Genomic DNA, 11,240 nt, shown 5'->3' with positions numbered 1-11,240 from the left:
CCCTCTATTAAGCCTGTATGAATTAATTTTAAAGAAGTGTAGGAAAATACCAAATATTTGAAGCAGTAGTATTCAATTACTTTTGGTTAATTGGTCTGGAAGATCATCGTTTTAATTATACTGTGAAATTGCAACTTGAAACATAACCTGTTCTAGCCCAGCACCCGGAAAAACAGATTTGGTGAATGAAGCCTTTGTCCTCGCAACCATCGTTCTCAGAACAACCATGTTAATAAATCCCTTCAAATGATGTGTGAAGTATTTATCACTTCATATATTTATATGACAGATTTATTATCTTAATTATCCTAATTGAAAAACTATTATATTGCATAACAATAAAATCAAAACAATATCCTTTACTAATGCCTAGGAGGTAATATGCATAAAACAAAGGCTGAGGCTTGTCACAGGGTTTTCTGAGTGATAGAAGTCATATGTTATTAACCATACCTGTGGCTCAAGGGAAAGGAATTAGCTAGGCTCAGCCAGAGCAGCTGATTAATAGATCTGAATTAATAGACAAGAATAATGCCTTTGATACTCGTGTGGTTTAATGGATGCCATTATATAAATGATTGACTTGTTATCAGCCACAAGGGCTAATGATCTCAATGTGTGGTGAAAGGTCAAAAAGTCCCATTCAGTCTGATTCATTTTATTAATCAAAAGGTTTTGTGTTTTATGAGGGGGCTTAAAAAGTTTATAGGAAAATGGGTTTAAAAGATAATGGAATTTTTCCACAAACTTTTTTGAAGGCCCCTTACATAAACTTCCTCATTTGATACCCATTCTTGGATAATTTTGTACTCCGCTCTACCTGAGTCTATCACAAGAAATAAGTCCATTATTTTTCATCCCAATATCATGAAAATTATGAAATTATATAAAAAACATAAATCAGCAGATTACTTCCAAAACTAAATTCACTGCCATGTGTCGATTGCTGAATCACAGTGACCTTATAGGAGAGGGCAGAACTGCTGAGAACGGTTTCCAAGGCTGTAAATCCCCACAGAAATGAACTGCCACACCCCTCTCCTGCGGAGGGACTAGTGGCAGCCCACTATTTAATTCACTGTGCCACCAGGGCTTCTTAGATTACAGCCAAGGTCCTCTGCCCCTTTAAAGCTTCCAAATTTTAAATGGATAGATGAACCATGTTTGGAAATTTGAGTTAATGTTAATGATTTAAATTATTTAAAACTTTAAGAAGCTTATAGAAACTATGATGGGATTCATTAAGATTATACAAGTAGATCTGCACAGATGCAATTACGAAGTAGATAATGAGCTTAAACAGAGACCTTTATGAGAATTCCCTCCTTCTTCAGAGCAGCCATCTTCTAGAGGCCAGGAACCTAAGGAACAATCCATTCGCAAGTGCATTTCCAGCAGTAACTCACCAAGATGGATTGAGACGTTGGCCCTAACGAAGGGCTCCAACATTTGTGAGGATGGTCTAGGAGGGGTAGTGTTTCGCTCTGTTGGACGTAAAGTCCAGAGGAGTCAGACGGACAAGGCAGCATCTCACAGCAGCAGCAGCTACTTTCAGATTCTGGAAAAAGACCCCAGACAAGGTGACACATTTTACACTCTCCCTTCTCTCTTGTCAGTGGTCTTATAACTCACCTTATAATGCATATAATTCCTTATAATGCATACACATTTTTATATTGTTCATTTATTATCAAAGCTTCCCAGATAGCCATGCTGTGTTTTTATAAAAATGTTCTTTTAAAATTATTATAGCTTATCTTACACTGTCCTTACGTCTACTAATGAATAGTATATTTGGACATGTAAATGCTACCAATTACCTCTGTGATCACTAAAGCATGTCTCCTATAAATTTATAATTAAGATATATTCTTAATTAGTTACCTAGAAAATAATCTTATTAACACCAGATTAGGTACACATGACTAAGAATTGACTCTTGTAAAATTTGTTTAGTATTTTTTCTTTTCAAACATGGTTTTGAGATTTTAAATTTAGGTATACAACAGCTGACCCTGGAATCTTCCTAGCAGAGCATTTAATTTCCACCCCCACTACCCCACCCCCCCACCTTTTCTTGGCATTTGATTTGATTATCACATAGATGGTGACGAAAGCTTAATTTGAGTTTTCTGTATGCTAGCAGGTTAGATGAAGTGTCCTTTGGTTAAATAAAATGAAAGGAAGATTCATCTATGGATTGACTTCTCTGTGCTCTGACTGTTCAAATTCAAATTTCCAAAGGGCTCGTTAAGCAGTATGTGAAAAAAAGAAAAGGAAAGGAATGGATAAGTATAGGAAGTTCTATACAATCTTGAAAGGATAATTCAACTCTTCCATAGACAAAAAAGCAGCAGACATTTTCAAATATTTAAGTATGCCAGATGGTGGAAGCAATCTCCACACTGCTTGCATATCAGTATCTATGGGTTGATTATTATTTTTATTAAAAAAGTTTTACCTCTGATCTTGGTTCCACTATCATCTTCACATAGGACCTATCCATGGATTTAATGAACTTCTTATTAAATAAGTAAAATATATAAGACTGAAAATGCTTGCTTCAACTGAATAACTAGACCACATCAGACATTTTTGTTCACATATTATGATAACTAGAATGGTGTGCCACTTTCCTGCTGGATCTATTTCTTCATAATTGTTTCATTATTTTCCATCTAAATACAGACTCATTTACCATTTATATTATCATATGAAGAGAAAGGCTGGATTTTATGTAATATTTCAGCTGTTGCATGATTTTGACAGCAGGGTCTGTAGGAGAATGGACAGGGAGATATCACATTCAACCTATGATATGCAGAGGACAACCTTGCTTGTTAAAAGAAATGAATTTATAGCCTTTACTGATGCAGATTTAAGACCGCACAATCCAGTATGAAATACACATCAACTTCAAGAGAACAAAATTCCTTACAACTGGACCAAAAGCAGCAGCATGATAAACTGAGGAAAGATTCAAATTTTCAAGGATTTAATTTTATTTAGTCCACAAGCAATATCATGGGCACAGTCATAAGGAAATCAAATGCTATATTGCCTTAGGCAAATCTCCTGAAAACGCCCACTTTAAAGTATATATATAAATATATATATAAAATCACCTTAAGGACTAAAATGATCCTGGCCCCATGTATGGTATTTTCAATCATTGCAAAATCTGTACATGAACAAGTAAGGACAGGAAGAATTTGTGCTTTTGAATCATGGTTTTGGTGAAGTTGATGAGTCCAGCGACTTCCAGAGGAATCAACAAATTGATGCTGGGAGATATACAGTCAGACTACTCTTCAGAAGCAAGGATGGTGAGACTTCAAGTCACGTCCTTTAGACAGAGGATTAGGAATTATCAGTCCCTGGAAGAAGAAGGTCCGTAGGAAAGAGGAAGGCCCTTAAGATGAACGGCCCAGTGGCTGCTCCAGGAACGGAAGGCCTGGGAGGACTGTGGGAATGGCATAGAGATGAGCAAGGGTCCTTTCTGCTGCATGCAGAATTGATATAAGTTGGAATTAATTTGAGAACCCCTAACAAAAATAATAAAAACAGAGGCAGCTATGCTACCATTGAAAATAGGGGAATATAAAGAGAAATAAAATTAATTTCAGCGTGAACCCCCATGTTGATGTAAAAGTCCCAGTCATATATATCAGAGAAACACTCCCTAAGAGCTCCCACAGCTGTATATATATACTATCAAATAAGTTGCACTAATCCATGAAGGTAACTCTATAGACTATCAAGTAAGTTGCAAAAATTCCATAGATCATTAAAAGCAAATATTTGTATCTTGGAAAGGATATGACTGAATATTCATTTAATAAACTCGTGATACTTCCAATGATGCATAATAATTTACCTTTGCAAGAACAAATTATACAAACCTTAAAGATAGGTACATTGTTATCATAGATGACACAAAAGGCTTGTTTTGTAAAGATTCTGAGTTATCCCAAGGTATTCTTCTTGCCCAAAGCCAAGGATAAGATTAACGGAACTTGTCTCCAGAATCGGGCCTTGTTTACTTCAAATAAACGATCCATAAAAAAAGTGGTCACACCACTGAAACAGTTGATAGCTATTTAAAGTTAAACAATAGGTAAAGGTTTCAGAGCCTTTTTAATAATTGATATTTAGAGTTATATTTGAATATTTGGCATCAAGATAGCTGGAGTTTAGGAAGGAACCTGATTATAATTTTTCATATAACATAACCACTTTCAAAGGATACTCCAGCCACCTCTAATCTTTTTTCATACCTGGAATGTCAACTATATTTAGGAGCAAATCTAGAGTCCTACTGGTACATTGTGGTAAGCATTAGATGGCTGTGGTAGTTACATATAATCTGGTGCCAATTTGTGATTTGAGAGGATTAAGAGTGAAGGAGTGAAGTCCAGTCCTTCAATTGGGCCATAGTCAATGAGGCCTCTGTGTGGGCATGGCCTTCTCTGAGGTTTTTGGAATCTCTGGTATTTCCTCCTTGGAGGGGAGAGACTCTCGCTCGCTTGCTCGCTCTCTCTCTTTCTCTGATCAATCCTTGGGAGATGTTCTATTAATAAGACAAATGGAACTTCACTAGTGTCCTGAGCTGGTCGAGACCCCTGCCAGCGCTGATGCTAATACCATCACTGGATCCCATCCACCGGCCTGTGATCTTCCTGAATTCAACATCATTGTATGTGCTTCATGACTCTGAAGAGGACTTTATAGATTGGTATCAAACACGTGGGCTAATATGAGACTTATGGACTTGATTTGGACTGGGCTGGGATGTTTTCTCAATATTCAATTACACTTCTATATAAAGCTCTTTCTTACACACATATGAGCACATCTATGTATTTGTTTCTCTAGTCTACCGGGACTAACACAATGGCTAATTGAAAGGCTGCAGATCCAAACCCACAAACTTCTCCACAGAAGAACAATAAGACCATTTTCCTACACAAAGAATTACAATAGCAGAAACTCAATGGAGCTGTTCTACTCTGTCCTACAGGGTCACCAGGAGTCAGGATCAACTTCTTGGCAATGAGGACCATCAATCAAATGAAGAGTTCTGTGCATACTTGTTATATATAGAACCTTTCTTTGGAGACTACTTCCTTTGCAAAACTGTAGATTACCTTGGAAAATTAAAACTTCAACATTAGATTTCAAAGCAAACTAGTCCAGCATTCTTAACTGAAGTTCTAATACATGTATGGATTAATTTATAAAGAAATTCTCTCTCCCACTTTTATTATAGTAAGTATATTCTTGACAACCCAGTAATGGATTTCATCGAATAGCAATGTCACATTCACCATCAAAAAGGCATCTAGCACTTCCAGAAGACAGTCTATGTATAAAAAGAAGTCAAAGTCACAAGTAGCGCATTTTCTTTGCTCTCCATTGTGTCTGTATTTCCTGTGGCTCACTGGTTACCTGCTTGGCTGAAATCTGCATAGTTGACAGTTTGAAACCCCAGCTGCTCTGAGGGAGAAAGAAGGGACTTCCTATTCCCCTTCTGCTGTCACGGTCTCAGACACTCCCCCGGAAGTTCGACTCTGTCCTACCGGGCAGCTATGAGTTGGTTTTCACTAGATGGCAGTGAGTTTGGATCAGAAAGAAGACTTTTCTAAGCCAGCAGTTCTCAACCTGTGAGTAGTGACCCCCTTGGGAGTCAAACGTCCCTTTCACAGGGCTCGTCCAATTCATCACAGTAGCAAAATGACAGTGATGAAGTAGCAACGAAAATAATTTTATGGTTCAGGGGTCCCCACCACATGAGGAACTGTATTAAAAGGTCGCAGCATTAGGAAGGTTAAGAACCACTGTTCTAAGCAAAGCAATGATGTTCTTAAGGAAGTCCCACCCTTTATTTCCTTCTGGAATGATTGTACTTTCTAATCATTAATCCACAGTTCTATAAATGGAACAAGGGATGGACCCCTGGGCTGCAAAAATGGGCTCAAGCACTTGAACAATTGTGAGGATGGAGCAGGGCTGGGCAGTGTGTCATCAGTGTAGGGTCAGTCGCTAACAGACTTTATGGCACCTGACAACCACACAACAGTTCACAGTGGTGTATAATTTATGTTTAACTTTGAGTATCTAAAAATTTTTAATGGTGTGTTTTCCATCATTTTTATTGCATTATCTCTGATGAGAGAAGCATTTTCACTGAAAATAAGAGCAAATATTAGTATTTGACTTAGGATACAACTTTTGGCCTTTTGGGATAAATGCAATACTGTTCACCAAAAGTTTTTCATGTTTTATATATAGTAGTGGTTCTGTTGTCATCAGGTACTGTCCCACTTGGTTATGATAAAGAACTTCCATACAGGACAAAACGCTGCCCAGTTCTGTGTCACTTTCATAATTGTTGCAGTGTTTGAGCTTATTGTTACAGCTCAATCCATAGTACTCCAGTTACTCCTCTTTTTCTTTCTTTTCTTTCTTTTGCTGATCACTCTATTTGACCAAGCTCAGTGTTCTTCAGAAATTGATCTTGCTGATAACTTGATTATGTCAAAGGAGGTGACCATTCTCCCTTCTAATGAACTTTCTGTCTAGACTTCTTCCAAGACAGAGTTCATTGTTCTTCTGGCAGTCTATGCTATATTAAGTAGTCTTCTCTAAAAGCATGCATCAAAGGCATAAATTATTTGACGTTGCTTATTCATTGTTCAACATCTGTCTTCAATAGGACACTTTTCCTTTTTAATACTTTGAAGATGCCTTTAATAGTGCATTGCTCAGTAACTATGTTATTTGATTTGACTGCTACTTCCATGACTGTTGATTGTATACTCAACTAAACTTCAAAATCACTTGTTTAGCTTTTTACTTCAGTATTTTCTATACTTGCTTTAGTTACTCTACATTAAAACAAAGTTTCAGCATCTTCTCTGATATCAATTTTGATTCTCATCGACTTGGTTTATCTTTTTTCAGTGTTACCTTGAACCTGCATAAGAAGAATTGATGATCTGTTCTGCAATCATCCTTGGACTTGTCCTGGCTAATGATATTGAGCTTCTTGGCTGTCTCTTTTCACAGATGTAGTCAATTCAATTCCGATCTTTTCCATCTGGCAAGGACCTTGTATACAGTCAATGTTTCTGATGTTAGAAGGTATTTCTAATCACCGTATATGCTAGAGTATAAGCTGACCTGAATATCCTCCAAGGCACCTAATTTACCCCCAAAACTGCATAAAAAATGTGCTGAAAGGCTCGACTTATACTCACGTATATTCCATAATATGTTGTTGATAGGACAAAATTACGCCACATGATTTTTAGTGTTGTTTTTATCACGAAGGCCATATTTTTAAATTTCTGATCCTTCTTTGTTTCCACATTTTGCATTTCAATCACCAATAATTGTCAATGCATCTTGATTGCATACTTGATCAATTTAGACTACAGAAGTTGGTGAATATCTTCAATTTCTTCATCTGTTGCATTAGTGGATGATACATAAATTTGAATAATAGTCACATTAACTTGTCTTCCTTTTGTATATATAAATATTATCCTATCACTGACAGTGACTTCCAAATTTATCTCATTTTTTTGACAATGACTCTGAAAACATTATTCTTCAATTTGTCGGTGTTACATATCATTAATTCACATAATTAGACCATATAATTAATTCAAAACAGACCAAACCAGCCATTCCAGCTCCCTATTGCGTTCCATTTCATTTTTGATGACTTCCACTTTTCCTAGATTCATAAAACAGGTATTCTTGTTGTGATTGTTACTTGATCTTTGCAGCTATTTCACTTTTTGAGTAATACCACAGCAGCAAATTAAGATCCCCAAATCATTGTTTTATCCACATCCTTAAGGTTGACTCTACTTTAAGGAGACAGCTCTCCCCTAGTCGTACTTTGATTGCCTTCTCCCTTGAGGGGCTCATCTGGCAGCATTATGTCAGACACTCTCCCTTCGCTCTTCCTACAGATTCCGGTGGCCAATGGTTTAAGAATTAGACGAACAGATGCTATTTTCTAGGTTGTCTTAGTGCTTCTGGAACTTGTCAGCTACGGGTGACTCTGCTAGTATTTAAAATGCAAATGACATAGCTTCTAGAATCATAGCAACACACAAGGTACCACAGTAAGACAGATGGACAGATGGGTGGTGGGAAGGAATGGTAAGTGGAATTAAATAAGTGGTCCCAGAGAAGAAGAGCATCGTCTTTACATTTAAATGAAAATTTTAAGTCATCAAATGCCTGAGCAGTATTTAAGGAAAATATTTTACTCTGTCCAATTATTTTCTCCTAAGGCAGATTCTTTTTTGTTGTTGTTAATACTTAGTATTCGGCTTCATTATCCGTGCGCCATCTGTTGGAAACAGAATGAATCACCTTGTTAAAGGGACTATTTCCCAATGAATGCCTTCTTTTCCTTTCTCCATCCTCAACTGAAATGAGAAGTAGTATGTATAAGGGTTTTGGCTACTCTGGATATGTGAACTTTTTCTCAAGTGAGTTATCCTTAGAATCTTACTAAGATACAGGGATATTTTGACTCATATCAAATAGTGCAGGACCAGCATTAGCAGAAATAATACTTTTTTTATTTCCGCTTGCTTTTGATTCTTGTATTGGAAAGGGGCAAGGAAATTTTATCTACCCTCTCATATCATATTTTAAAAGTTACCCATAAAATATCTACTTAATGAAAGTTAGCTTCTAAATATTTAGTAGCGTAACATTGCTGTGGCAAGCATTTCATGCCTAATTATTTTCCAATCAATTGAGAAGTTTTTCCTCCTGATTCGCTACAAGCTTTCTGAAAGCTAGGCTAATCCCTGGGTTTGATGTCTCTCTGTGGGTCATAACAAAATCCTGTACATTGCAGAAAAAAAAGTTCTTGAACCGGCTTGAATAACATTTTAGTAGAATCAACTTTCTCAAATTCATAAAGAAAAATGATCATTTTCCACATCATTTTATTAAAATAAATTATATTACTGTAAGTTAATCCATTCATAGCAAAATGTCATTTGAGTAAAGAAATAGTTATATTTTTCTTCAACATAAGATTACCTCAAAAACCTGAAAAACAGGCTGAAAATTAGGGTCATGTTCATGTTCAAAGAGGTTTTGCTTTGCTTTAACTTAATAGGACACATTTTATTGGCTAAAGGCAAGAGAATTCCACTTTACTTTTCTCCAGTCAGTCCGTATGTGTAGATGGGTCTGAGGAGTCATCTTGTTTGACTTTTATAGCAATTGGGCTACAACACTATTTTTGCACTTTCTACAGTAGAAACTGGGTAGAAGATATTTGAGGTTATAAAATTATAACACAGTCCAAAACCTCTCCCTGAGATTACTTTGTATTGTATTTCAGTTTATCCTAGCCATGTGTCTGTGCCCTCCCACAGCTCACCAGATAAAAACAGCTTAATGTTTGAACAAAGAGAGACATTTCTTCACCCATCCCCACTTCCCTTCACATAATATCTGTTTAGGCCACTAAGAACTTTTATGAATATCAATCAGCCAATTAAAATGGATGGATGGTGTCCTGAAGTCCAAACCCTACCCAGGGCACAGATAGATTCTTCCTTTAACAAGATAAAACAATCCCGTTTCTGTTCTGTCTTTTTGTATTCCTCTCAATAACTACGGTTTGTGAGTTTACACTACAAATAACAAGCAAGCAGGCTGAAAAGTGTAACTGTGCCTTTTCTGCTTGCTTCAATGTGAGATGAATTCTAACACTTCATTCCCTTCAAATAGTGTGAAAAATTGGTCGTTGAGAACTCAGAATGCTGGTGGTGCACTCACTGGACCCAATACTTCATTCATCCCTACCTAGCTCTCAATTGAATTTCAATTCACAAAGAAAAAAGAAATGGGGAAAAGGGGAAAACATAATCAGTGGATAGCAATAAAAAATGGAGAGAACATAAATATAAACCTGCCTTCTTTCATTCTGCTACAAAATATCAGAAACCAGCTTCATTTTTTTCCCTTGCAGTTAAGTGTTTGCAGGGAAGTTCCAAATTGATTTGTGCTTTGTGTTTACCTACAACCTAGATTTTCTTCTTGATTTAAAAAAAGAGAAAGCATGTCTTTAAGATGGGGTTTCATTTTTCTAAATTGTGTTGGAAGTCGTTTAGAAATTACAGTATTGAGAAAGTAAACATATCATATGCCCGTGCTTAATTGGAGTTTGATTTTCTTGAAATTTATAGATGACAATTTTTACATTATTAATTAAATGAGCATATGACTGCACAGTTTTTGACCACTCTCACATTCTAAAACTGTGTTTTCTCTTGGTTCCCATATTACTTAATCCTTAAATGTTTCTTTTGCCTCCCTGATTTGCACGTCCTTCCAGCCTTCATGCCCTTGGCTCCTACATGTGTTTCTCAGATTGGTATGCATAGCCTGGGTCTTCAGAAGTCCTCATTCTGTACACTTGTAAGGTCTCTTATCCACTTCATTTTGCAGGCATGGACCATGTGTGTATAATGGTGACCAAATTGTTTTCAAATGCCTACACTCACCTCTCAGATATCTACAATCAGATATCTGATTGTGATCGGCCATCTCCCCTTGAATGTATCACATCAAATTTGTCAAAAACCAAAGTTATCAACTGGCTTTTCTTACATCTCTTGTCAGTGAAAGTATTGAAGACACTGCCTATAGTTCTGGGAACCATCTTCCTCACTACTATCTTTCTGACTCCCCACACTCAATCCAAAAACCGACTCTGTTGATTTTATTTCTTAGCCTCTGTTTTCATTGTTTTCAAGTATCTACTTCTCTCTATTCTGCCCTAGTGGGCAGCATTCTGAGTGCCTTCAAAGTTGTCCCTTCAGCACCATTTTGTTCACTGAAATACTACACTAAGGACAAGCCAATTTAAGATTCTCTTTCTGTCCATAGGTATTGAGCTTCACTTGCAACACTGGCATCTTCCCTCTGTTGCCTCTACAATCTCTTCTTTGGTTGTCTCACTTCACATCTGTGAAAGAAGAGACACTGGAGAAATAAATTACTACAGTAGTGAGTAAAATCCTACACTCGTATGAACTTATTTCTATTTGGTCAAATTATATCATCACATTGATATTATGCTCAACTTTAAATGATCTCCTATCCACCTTTAGATTCTCAAATTACTATTGATGTTAACTGACTTTGAGTTTCCTGGAGACACCTGTGGATACAATGCATGACCTGGTTGCACC

The sequence above is a fragment of the Echinops telfairi genome, unplaced genomic scaffold (genome assembly GCF_000313985.2).
Source record: "Echinops telfairi isolate 266 unplaced genomic scaffold, ASM31398v2 ScPeMD7_23;HRSCAF=83, whole genome shotgun sequence".
Taxonomy (NCBI): Eukaryota; Metazoa; Chordata; class Mammalia; order Afrosoricida; family Tenrecidae; genus Echinops; species Echinops telfairi.
The sequence above is the reverse complement of the archived record's forward strand: the minus strand, read 5'-3'. Positions refer to the sequence as shown.